This window comes from Onychostruthus taczanowskii, unplaced genomic scaffold (genome assembly GCF_017590055.1).
Source record: "Onychostruthus taczanowskii isolate IOZ18803 unplaced genomic scaffold, ASM1759005v1 scaffold4, whole genome shotgun sequence".
Lineage (NCBI taxonomy): Eukaryota > Metazoa > Chordata > Aves > Passeriformes > Passeridae > Onychostruthus > Onychostruthus taczanowskii.
In genome coordinates this window covers 14,227,348-14,240,022 of record NW_024501459.1, presented here as the reverse complement: position 1 = coordinate 14,240,022, position 12,675 = coordinate 14,227,348, and positions in this window count along the sequence as shown.

The following is a 12,675-nucleotide window of genomic DNA, read 5'->3' as shown; positions in this document are numbered from 1 at the left end:
AGTCAAACATGAAGCAATCCTAGTCTGCTTTTCCACAGGACTTGCACAGCACAGGAGTATGCATGAAAACACATAACATTTAGAAGAAACAGAAAAGGGATATCCAAGCCTTTGGTTGGCATCAATCCATAAAGGGATTGCTCTGCCCCTTTAGGAACTTGGTATGGTCTGGGCAGCACTGGTTGTCCTGTGCTTGAAACCTTGACTAAAAACCTTGGCTCGTGTTTTGGTTTGTTTTGGTAACCATTCCAGTGAAGCAATGGATGCAGTGAGCTGAAAAAGTTATTATTTTTCAGCTCACTCAATTCAATTCAGCTCACTCAGGTGGCATTAAATAAAGAGATGTCTCAGTTAAATAAGCGCACTTTAAAACATTTATGTGCTGTATCAATCAGAGAATCAAACTTAAGAAGTTGCTTGAAAACTGCTGATTAATTGTAAAAGTGGTGCAGAAAAGAGAAGCGAGGGATAAACTCCCAACCTTCCATGGGGAAGTGACTCCCTGGATGAGCCTCTGAATCCATGGGATTCATAGGTCACCATTTTGTTCAGCAAGAGCATTTGGGTCCACTGCTTTCCTTCTGCTTTCCAGTGCTCAGGGAGTGATTTTTCTGTGCAAATACAGGAGAAGAGTTAAATCCAAAACCTTCCGCAAAATATTCCCTGCATCTTAAACATTTAGGCATATAAACCTGTCTCTGTGCTTGTTTCTGGGATGGTACTGACCAGCTACAAAACCTGTCTCAGAATCAAATGTTTGTTGCCATTAAATTGATCCAGGAGACATTGGTTCAAAATTCTTGCTGAAATTTCTGAATACAACTAAATAAACTGTCTCTAATGCCAGAATAGCCTCCCAACTAATATGAATTTAGTATGAATTCCTTAAAAAAAGCTGAGTGCCACAGAAATGGTGACTGTGTCTAATTGTGCCAACACTATGTGGAGCTCAATTGTACGTTACATCTAGGCAAGTCATATCAGATTTGCTTTAAAGAATTTTCCAGAAAGCATTTTCTCAAACTGGTGCACAACATAACAACCAGAGCTTGTGTAATTCTTCTCTTGGCTGTTTCACAATGTCATTTTTTGGTCTTCTAAACATGAGACTCCAACTAAAGTAACAAAGCAAGTAATGTTGGCAATAGAAGCAGGTAATGTGAAATTCATACCTCACACCTGCTTTTCTATGCCACTTTGTCTGTGCCAAAATGCTACTCTCTTGTTGGAAGCTAAGCAAATATCAGATGCCTTTCATTTCCCAGACGTGTGTGCCACATGCCACAATGTGCTCCAAGTCTTATTTGCATTTGAAGAAGAAAGAATCAGTCTCTTGTGTGCTTGTATTGCAACCATTGCAGTAGTAAGGATATCTTTTTCTGGCAGGTATAGATTGCTTAATTGGTCCTGTCTGTCCAAGTCTCTGCTTTTTCCTACATTATCATCCTGTTTGTAAGACTTGGGCTACCCTGATTTCTTTTCCTCCTCTCCTAAGCATGTGTGACAGCAATGAAAAATATAAGTTAAAAGGACCCCACATTCTATTTCTTTGCAATTTATTCTTCTACTGTGTTCTGGCTGTTTTGTTTTGGGGAACGCTGGCCAGCAGAACTCCAGAAAGTTTTTTATGACTTAAACTACAGCCAGTGCTGTGTATTAAAAGGATGCAGGACTTCCCTGCTGCCTCTTAACTTCCCTGTTTCTTACAGACACAGGCAGGCTGGAATAATTTTTTACTAACTGTTGCCTTTGGATTTCTTTGGTGAAAGATGAATGATGGCAGGAGAAAACTCACTGATCACAGTGACATCTCTCTCTGCCTTCATTTTTATGAATGGGTTCATTTCTCTTTCTGCTGAACTCATCCAGACTTTCAAAAGGATCCAAGTCAAAAAACTGTTAGATTTCTGCACTGGACAGGATTCAGCTGCCTTTCCTTCTGTGCTTACTGTTATTTAAGAGAGTGGGTTCATCCTGTCTGTTCTCCAGCTGCCCGCCTTGTGGGAAGGTCCAGCTTTTCTCCTATGCCCAATGTCATGTCTGCTAGCCCATGCAAATGACTTGGATATCCCAAAGTACCTCCAAAGGATATCTTAAGATAAGTGCACTTACATCCCTGGATTCTGTAAGCATAGAAAATATTTTAATTTAATTCATTGGATGTGGGAATGTTTGGACTGATATCACAAAAATCATGGCTCTCTTCAGTAAGGTTTTCAAGATTCTGGTATTAGGAAACCAAACAGAATTAGGTCTCATTAACCATTTATCTGCCAAGACCTCCAAAAGAGGAAATGGTAGACTATTTTACTTTTTTTAATGTATTTTTCAATTTTTCTTTGGAGTGTGTGGCTTTTTTTTGTGAGAAGAGATCAGCATACTCAATAATAAAAGGGAGATAGAATATGTTTTAATTTCATTGCTGTAGTGAAATTCAGAAAATTGATAGTTTGCTTTTAAAATCTTCTTTTATATGGGAGAAAGAAAGATCAGCAATAAGTAATTTTAAGTGAGGAATGTAACTAGATTTGGTGGATTTTCTGGCAATATGATTTACTTTCTCCTGCCCCAGCCTAAGGAGCAGAACAAAAGTAAACAAATGGCATCAGCCCATGAGTCAGGTTTTAGTCAAGTCAGTGGTTGACAAGTCCTCCTAAGAGTACTGCTAGAATTTAGCTGCTGGGTGATGTCAGAATGGCTGAACTTGCTGTCAAATTACCCCAGTTTATCACTTGCCTCTCCAGTTAGACATAAAATCTATTAATTCCTTCTTGTCTGCCTGGATGAATTTCATACTCTGTTACGATAAAGTAAGATCTCTCCAGCTCCAACAGGAGCCCATCTTTAACCTGTTTGGGTTTTATCTCCATGAGCTGGCCCAGTTGGCCATTGTGGCCATTGCAATGCACAAATAACTCACTAAGGTAGGAGTTGTGTGAAGTTCTGGAGCAGTGTGGGCTCCACCTGCAAGACAACTCCTAGCCAAAGGCTCTCTTGGGACATGCCCAGAGGGTTACTACAGGGCTTTACTGTGCCACTTATGGGTTTGTCCCGCTGACTAAAAGCTATCAATATTTCAATACAAGCCAGTTTAAAATTTTTTCAGAAGTAAACTTCAACTGCATGACGTTCATTATAATGTGGCATCAAAAAACGTAGTTGGGAGATATGAAGCAATTACATGGGTCTTAGGAAAGAAGAAATCATGATACAGATTCAACAGAAAGAATAATGGTATTAACTACCCCATCATAAGAAACACACTTCAGACTCCTTTGGTCTTTTCAGATCTAGCAACAAAACAGATTCAATGCAATGGTAGTAGTGAATAGGCTTTAAGGGCATGGAGAGAAGAAATACATCTTTTCTCATTGGACTACTCCTAAAAAAATCTCAGTGTTGTTGGTTGCCACCATGAGAAATTATCTTAGGGGAAAGGTGCAGAAATGTCCTGATGTGCCTGGGAAGTGCTGCCCTGCCCTGGATAGCAGTCCTTAACCAGAGTGAAGCAGCTCCTGTCCTAAACTGTGTCCAATTCACAGCTTCACAGTTCACAGCCTTCTTCATTCGGCTCTTATCCAGCAGGTTTTTGTTGTCGTTATAACAAAGGGCTTTTGTACTCTGTGGATTTAGCTAAACAATCTGATAATTTGATGAAGAACTGTAGGTGGAAACAGTATGGGTTTTTTTCCACTGCACAGTGCTTAATAATAATAATAATAATAATAAATCTGATAACCTTTCTTTCTTTAATTTGCTCAAATGAATGTTCCTTAGATAATTAGATTGCCATGCTACTTAAATGTGGATCACTCCAGTGGCTACTTCAGCCATTTGGAAGAAGCACACAGCAGCTTCACACAGAGAGGGAAATAATATCAGCTTTGCTATCCCCCAGGAAACAAACACAGATGTTCTCCACTTGAAACTAGAGCAATTTATCATTTCCTGCACACTACAAGACTGCTAGTAACAAAAGGTAAAGGCGGAACACTGAAACAAAAAGGTAAAAGTGGAACACTGAAATAGATCTGCAGGACCTTAGATGATACAAAACAGAAATTTGTGCTGCAAGGCACACACAGAACAGGAGTAGTGTTTATTTGTTCCATGTCAGTATTTAAAACCAGAATGACAGTGGCAGTGTACTGGTACTGTCTGGAGGGGGAAGTTTCTGTAGACAATGGTAAAAATACATGGTTTAAATCTTTCCAGCTTCCACAAGAAAAACTTCAACAGATTGATCCATATTTGGATGGACCATATCTAAAGAAACTCATGTGACTAGCTGAATGTCATTGGTTATTTTCTGTTCATGGATTGTTCACATTTCCTTTCACATAAATTTATGTGACAAGTTCTTTAGAGCTTGACTGTTGAAATTTGAGTGATAAGATTTTGTTATAATTGATCAGATTTTTCCCAAGGTGTTCTTCATTTGGCTGACGTAGCTATGAATGCAATATTTCAATTACATAGATGCTTGTGAAAGAACCGCTTTGAAATACACTCTCCAAATCTCTCTGCAGGCAGGTAGAAATGTGTGGGACTCCTTTCAAGTTTCATGGGATGGAGCCATAAAAGTGAGCTCAAAATTATAAACTACTTTAAAACAGGATTAGGAAAAAATATGAAGCATAGGTTTATCAGGGGCTGTTAAGTAGACCAGCTTTACTTCAGCTCTGCTCCCTTAACCCTTGACTTCTGGAATGAACAAGTGCACAAGAGGGATCCCTCAGTATTTGTGGCTTTAATTTATTTCATAAACTCATAGAATACCATGTTGGAAAGGACCTCAAGGATCATCTTATTCAGCATTTCTTGGCAAAAACATGGTCTAGCCACGATGGCCCAGCACCCTGTCCAGCTGGATCTTAAAAGTGTCCAGTGTTGGGGAATCCACAGCTTCCCCATGCAGATTATGCCAATGGCTGATTGCTCTCATTGTGAAAAAAATTATTTCCAGTCAAAAGCTCTCTAGTAGTAACTCGTACCCCTCACGCCTCATGTTTTGCATGTGACTCATTGTAAAAGAATGGAGTCTCTATCTTTTTGGTAACCACCTTTTAATTACTGAATGATAGTGATAAGGTGTCCCCTATGTGGGCTTTCCTCAAGGCTGAGCAAACCCAGTTCTGATTTTCCTGATATGACAGACTTCCCAGTCCTTTGCCTGGTGTGGCTGCCTGGCCACAGCTGAATTTGGGACATGCTGGAATCACAGCAGGGATGTACTGGGCAGAACTCACCTGGGATCTGGACAGTAACAAAGCATTAATTGGTAGATGTTAATATTAATGAATAAATTCAAGATGATTTTGTTACTCCTCTGTGCAGCCACACCACTCTGTTGTGCGTATGAATACGTTCTTTGTGATTTACAGTCATTACTGCTACAGCAAAATCTGCACCTATTTTTTCCCTCTAGTTACCTATATGCATTTGGATATGAGGTTTTGAGTGAGATGCTTACTGCTGGAGAAAAGCTGTGTCCTTCTCCGAGATGCAACAAAAATTGTTCTTGGCCTGAACTGTGAAAATCAGGTCCCACATTGACACTTGAAGGCCATGGGTTTAGAGGCAGATCTTTGCCTGGTGTGTTACATCCATCTGCCTTGGTCACTTAGCCACAGGTGGATCTTTGGTGTTAAGCACAGCTAAGCAAATAGTTCTTTGAGCAGCAGAGCTCATGGTATTAACTTCCTCATGTCTAAGAAGGTATAAAAGTATCTATCCAAGTATTTTCTGCAGATGAGGCAGATAGAACATTTCTTTGTGTGGACCCTCTAAATTAGCAATACAGTTACACTCTTCATGATAAAGTCATTCCTGTAGTAAGGCTAAGAGCAGCTTGTACCTCCCATCCTGCTGCTTATCTCCATTAAACTCATATGGATTAAAATATTTTTTTTGTACCATGTGCTTCCATTGGGCCCTGCATTTAATACAAAAAGATGGGGCATTACAGGCAGACAGGCCCTACATGAAGACAACAGGAACACCAGCACCTAATTTCTAAGTCACAGTGAGTTTAAAATGTCACATAAGAATTGTGTTTTGACTGTTACACATAAGCATCAGAACTGCCCCAAAAATTCAGGATCTGACTCACTATTTTGATGTTAACATAAGATAGCACAAATCTCTGTACCTGCAGAGCCTTTTCCTTCCTTATCTGCTTTAAACAACTGTGATTTAGTGTGTGGTAATTTATCTCTGAATAAAGATGAAAAGTTGGAATCAACTCCTTTTAACTAGAATTTTTTTAAGTGTGCAGAAACTAGCACATGCTACAGCTCTAATTGGTGCTCGAGTTACAGTCAGGAAAATACTCTTTGAATGAAATTTGTATTCTTAAGTATTTCATGTCAACCAGGACTTGAAAATACAGCTTGATGAGCCATTACAGACCTGATAATTAGGTTCCTGGTTACTCCAGAGAACCCCCTGGAGGGCTAAAAATTAATTGACAGCATAATATGAGTAAAATAAGACTATTGCTAGAAAAGGAAAAACAAAAAAAGGAAATGTGATTTATTTATACACATAATTGAAACATATTTTTGTATGATTTTAGCTTCAACTGATCATTTGCAATCTACATATGGAGTGAGATAAGTAATTTACATAGTCATCTGTTGTATGGAGCATTGTGTGGCATAGGTCCACACATTAATAAAAAGACTACCACAGAGAGTCAGGAACTCCTCTGCTTTTCCTTATACATCCTTACAATGTCTCAATGGCCTCTCTTACAGCAATTAAAAATATCCAGTGTCACAAATATTTTTAACATCAGCAGTAAGAAGAGACTTCATTTATTGGAAGGAATATATTTCACATTCACAAAGGTCAGATTCCATTAGAATCACTGGGATGTATCCTGTATCCCAGGATCCAGGGCAATGTTCTGCTGTACCAAGGCAGGTCACTCAACCCGTGTCCTCCCAAACACCCTGAGTAAATTATGCTGTGTGCAACAAAAGCCCTCTCACAAGGAAAAGCCATTGGGATTGCACAATAGGCCCTTGACAAGGGTTCCTTCTGTGGTTTTCCAAAATCAGGCCTAACCCAGCTGTTACCATCTGCTGGGAGGGGTTTTTGGCAGAAGACACCTTACAAACACCAGTTGGGCACCAGCCACGCGGCAAAACGGAGCAGCCTGGTTCTCTGAGGCTGAATTCCCCCTGCAGATCTGTGATCTCACTGGCCTGGGGACACTTGCTGGTGGTGCTTGCTGCCCCTCTGTCTCCAGGAGGCTGTTGGATGGTAGGGGGAGACTTGTGGACTGAATCCATAGAAGTGAAATAGTAATTTTTCATGGGTAATTAGTAAAAGCTCTTTCAAATTTTAAACACAGATACTGTCATCATTGCAAAAACAACACCTTTTTTGGGACACTTAATTTCCTCTAAGCCACTTTAATAATCATTATGTTTTATTAAATTTCTAACCCTAGTATTAACTGTTTGTGTTGATTTGAAGAATAAATTACAGCTTGAAATTTTTTCCATCACAATTTCATCCCAGTCTCATTTAAATACCGGAAACTGTCAAGCTACCAACATGAAAAATAGTTAATCTCAGACTAAAATTAGGCAGTTTAATTTATTTGCATAAATATAAATCGAGACCTTTCATCCCACAGGGAAATGTCTGTATTCCCAATACCAGATCCTGTCATTTAAGACTGAATTAGTGTTGAAGTATGAAGATCCTCTTAACATATGATTTATTTTAATGCTTTCACTGAAATTATAAAACTATCATTTCTCTTCTACTTCTCTTTCTACTAACATTTCTCTTCAATGGATTTAGAATTTTTTTTTCTTTTCCAGCTGCACATAAATGCTACACAAAGACTCAAAAATGTTAATGCATCACCTCTGGAGTAGTCTTTGAAAGAATAAATGATTGCTCAACTGGCACTCTAGGAATTTGCCTTGGAAACACCCAGATAACCTAATGTGAAATTCATGAGAAGAAGAACAGATAGCTGCAAAAGTAAACCATGGAATAGTCCAAAATGAAAAGTTCACCACATATTAAAATATAGATTGATAGTTTATGGCTCCATAACTTGAATTGCTTTGCATTTGTTTGTTTTAAATGACAGAATGAAGACACTGAGTTTTGAGTCTCTTTGGGGCCAGTTGTAAACTCTGTAACTAAAATCTTGATTTAAATTCCTTGTCATTTTTATACATGTAACTCCTTTTTGCATGACAAGTGTACACACTGCTTTGATACTTATATTTGTTCCAGCTCATTAAACCCAGCTGTTCTGTACCTTTCCTCTCTTCCCCTCATTGTTCAGTGGTTAGCAAAACCATTCTTCCCAGGCCATAAGTGAAAAGCAGAGAAAGCATTAGCTACAACCAGCCAGAAAAATACTATTGCCACTTTTCTTGATTTTCCATGCTTAAGTGTAAATTGATCAGGGAAATATACTCATTGCACAGAAGCAGAGCCAGTTTTACTCAGGAATGCTAAGCCATGCACAGAGCTATACTGGCACAGTTAACAGCATTGCAGTGTTACATTCTGGTCAAAATGACAATGAAGTTCTTCTAGACAAACTGAGAAATCCTGGTCATATGCCAGCTTATATCCATTACTGACTGTACCACTGTACTGCCCAGGCAGTGAAAGCATGATTGACAAGTCTGATTCTTATGTTCTCACATGTACTAATGCAATCCTCTATTTTCTCCAAAAGGACAGCTTCTTGCCTAAGTTTAGGTAGGCAGAAGACAATCAGACTCATCCACATGAGCAGTTATGTTCCCCCTCTGCTTTAATGAAAACTCATAAACCCAAGTGGTGTTACCGTGGCATTCCAAGGCTGCCCTTGGTGTCCCAGGACAAAGCATGCCACATGGGCTATGGTCAGATTGATGCTTATGTATCCTAGAACAAGTTCTTGTCAGTTCAAGTTCCTTAAAACTGTCACTGCTCCCCATGTCCCATTAAGAAATAGGTCTTTTTTCCTGTGGTCATTGATTTAATTACATTTGTGTGTGACTAAGTAGGCACGTTGTTCCCCTCTCCCGGTGGTAGAAATAGCCTGCTGGACAGGAGGCATTTGTGCACATACATTATGTAAGGAATTCTGCAAGTGCCTTTCACTCCCCACAAAAAAAGCTCTCCTCAGAGCCCTTGCACCCGAATGCACAGGTGTGGTAGGCCTAGAAAGGTGGCAAACAGAGAGATGCTGTGTGGGAAAACAGACCTAAAATCTTGTGAAAGCATTATGACTGAAGATTCCCTGTCCACATTGGGTTATTTGTAGTGTTACCAAGGGCTTTTGTTTGGCTTTTACCCACACTGCATTATACCATCTGTCCATAAACATAGACTTTGTTCCAGGCTGCTATTTCAGGATGCCTGCAAGCCAAGACATCAGGGATAATTTCCCTAACATAAGGTTGCCAAGGGCTTCATCCAGCATGGGCCCCACAGCCATATTTGTTGGCTCTTGCAGCCTACCTGCACTTCTAGCTGAGGATGAGACTAGCAGCAGTCCTAAAGCTCAGACAGCAGAGGAAGCAGGATTGGATCCCAGTCTTTTGGGCCATTTGGGTAAAATTTAAGAACAAAGCAGAGAAGGCAGGGATGTTATCAGCGCTGGAGTCACAGCTGATACCAAGTTGATGTTGCCTGGAGAAATATTCCATGTAATCCCATGACCAGTGAATGAAATTATTTTTGTAGCTTCTGTTTGCTATGGGATGGCTTTTGTCTCAGTCAAGGGGAGAAGTAATGTCTTCCTCTGCCATCACTACCAAGAGCAATCCCAGATGGAGAGCTATTATCCAAGCCTGCAGCTAGGGATGCTTTTTCCTACTAGTCTTTAAGGAAAAACTGCCTTTTCAGTATTTAAAATGGCAGACAGCAGAAGTGACTATGTATCTGTATTCTGTCTAAACACAGTATTCACTGAGTTTAAGACATTATTGCCAGCATCCAGATGGGGTCCTGGGTGATCTCTGCTACAAACTCTGCTGACTGTGCTCACTGGAAAAGTCACTGGAGGGGTACCTGGTTCCTCTGTGTGCCCCCTGAATGTGGGGGTTAAAACAGAAGACAGAACTCTTGTGAACAGTCTTCTGTCCCACTCTTCAGTATCCTGTTTATATTTGCTCTTTTTATTTGTTCTTGGCTGATAAAGCCCAATGTCACTGCAATTTTTACCCTCTCTTTTACCTTGCAGTTGGTCTTCATCCACTGATTTGCTGCTCCACCACCAAATGACAAAAGGATTTTTAGCACAGAAACACCTTTATGTGAGAGCTGAAAAAATATTGCCTTTTCACACTTAGTACCTGCTAATAAATTAAAACCTGGATGCACTGTGATATGAAGATCATAACTGCTAGAAGAGGTCATGTTTGAATTTGGCCCAGGCCTTCTGCCAAGCTAAAAATTATTTTCTTAGTTTTTATAAATATAACTGAAATCTCAAACCACTGCTATTGTTTTTGCTATCAAATAACTTAGGTGACAAACACTTCTGATAGACACACATTGAAAGAAGAGATCTAGTCATAGTGAACTGTCACAAGTATCTAGCTGTGATCTTGCTGTAGGAAAGATTACGAAAAGATATTTTCTTGTATTACTTTCCCAGGACAAAGAAAATACTGTGATTCCTTTGTTGTAAAACAGGATCTGCACTTTTCCTAGGCTACAACAGCCCCTGAGGACTTTGAGGAAGAGGACCTTGAGGAAGAGGACCTCAACCACCAGGGAAGAGGAGGAAAACAAAGAAACTACAGGAATGTAGAGGTTGAGTCTGAGCTCAGAGACCTCCGTGAACAAGGAGCTAGAGGAGACAGGGACAGGTTGCTGATGGCCAGAGAGGGTAAGGTGGTATCAGAGCACCACGTGCGCGACCGAAGGGAGAGCAAGCATGAGCAGAGGGACTGTGCAGCAGATCTCTCCAGCTCTACCACCATTTCTTTACTATTGCACTCCAACCTGAGAAACCCCCTGGAAAATGCTGTGGTGGGCAGGGGTCCATCAGGACACTGGCACTGGCAGGGGCTTGGGACTCTTTCTCTTCTGCCCACTGCAGCAGTGAGGGGAAGAGCAGAAATGCTGGTAACATGTAACCCCATCACTGGAGAGTGATGCACAGGGCTGGGATCCTCTGCACAGACAGCATCACAGGCACTTTGCTGACATTTGCAAAATTTGCTTGCTGTCTACTTAGTTCTTAACAAAGTTATTTCATTCTTTGTTTCATTTCAGCCTTTACTTGCTTCAATGAAGACCATAGTTCCACACTCTGCTGGCAGATAAGTATATCAAGAAACACAAGAAACATGCAGGCTCACCCAAACTTTTAATAGATTTCAAAATTTTGTAAAGCAGTTGCCAGTTGGCATGGATGTGACAAAGTAATGCAGCATCATATTTCCTTACCCTGTTTCACTGTGCACTGCTGCTTGCCATACAAAGCTCCAGGCACACAAAGCCCTTTCAATGCCTACCTCTTCTGGACTGCTCCCAGTGATGACAGATGAGCTCTTTAGTTGCCTGTGCCAAGCCTGCAAACTGATGGTGCTCTAAGCCTGTGCCAATGAAAGCTCTCTGCATTACCCTTGTAAATATTGTGCCATTTACCTCCCACCCCACTACTTTGAAGAGCATCAGGTTTCCTGGCACCTCAGCTGGGTTACAGGTAGTATCCATTTTGATTTCATTTTGCCTAAAACTGGTTCTGCATCCATTAAGCAGCAGATCAGTGCACAGCTGAACCATCTCCTGCCAGGTGCTCTCATAGCAGGGAATGGCCTCATCAGCCAGACTAGTAGAGGGTACACTGACCAACCCCGCCCCCCATATATAAGCAGGTACTTATATTTTTAAAGGCAAAAAGATGTTTTCATATTCAAATAGATCTGGGCCACATAGTACCATGCACACTGCCAAGGTATCCCACAGCGGTATTCCCAAAGTCTGTGCCTATAATAATAAATCAGATGTGCCCAGGAATGCTCCCAGGTGCAGAGGCCAGCTGGCATTGAGTGCCTTACATCTATGCTAATAAATTGCCTCATCCTCCCCAGCAGGGTTGCTGCAAGCAAACCACCCACACTGCTCTGACCATGCTCAGGCATTGCTCGGAGTGTGCTCGCTGCCATGGCCAGGGATGGGTCTAAGGCTTTACCAGGAAAGGTACTGGGAGCTGTGGGCACGCTTGAAACTGCTCACACAGGAGCAGCTGATTTTGCCCACCTGGCCAAATAAACCATTCTCAGTGGTGTCACTCTTTCACACTGATTTGTCCACAGAGCCTGTGTAGCTCAGCTGCTGTCCATGTAGGAAAGGAACATTTGTAAATGCCATCACCAGCACCTGGTGAGGGGGACAGAGGGATCGTCCTCTCCTCGAGCTAGCTCTCACCGCAGCAGTGATAGGAGCACCAAACATTCTGCAGCCACAATCACCTCACAAGCTCCCACCACTATTCCCACTGATCAATTGTTCACTGGCTGCCATCAGAGTGACTTGATGCTGGCTTGTAATAAAGTCATTGCCTGCAGATCCCAATTGCAATCTGCCTGGCCTGGAACTGCCTTTTTGCATGGTTCCACGGGATAGTGCTCTCTGTGCACAAGCTCTTGTCAGTTCTTGCCATCTAAGGTCTGTGGAGTACATGGAGGCACT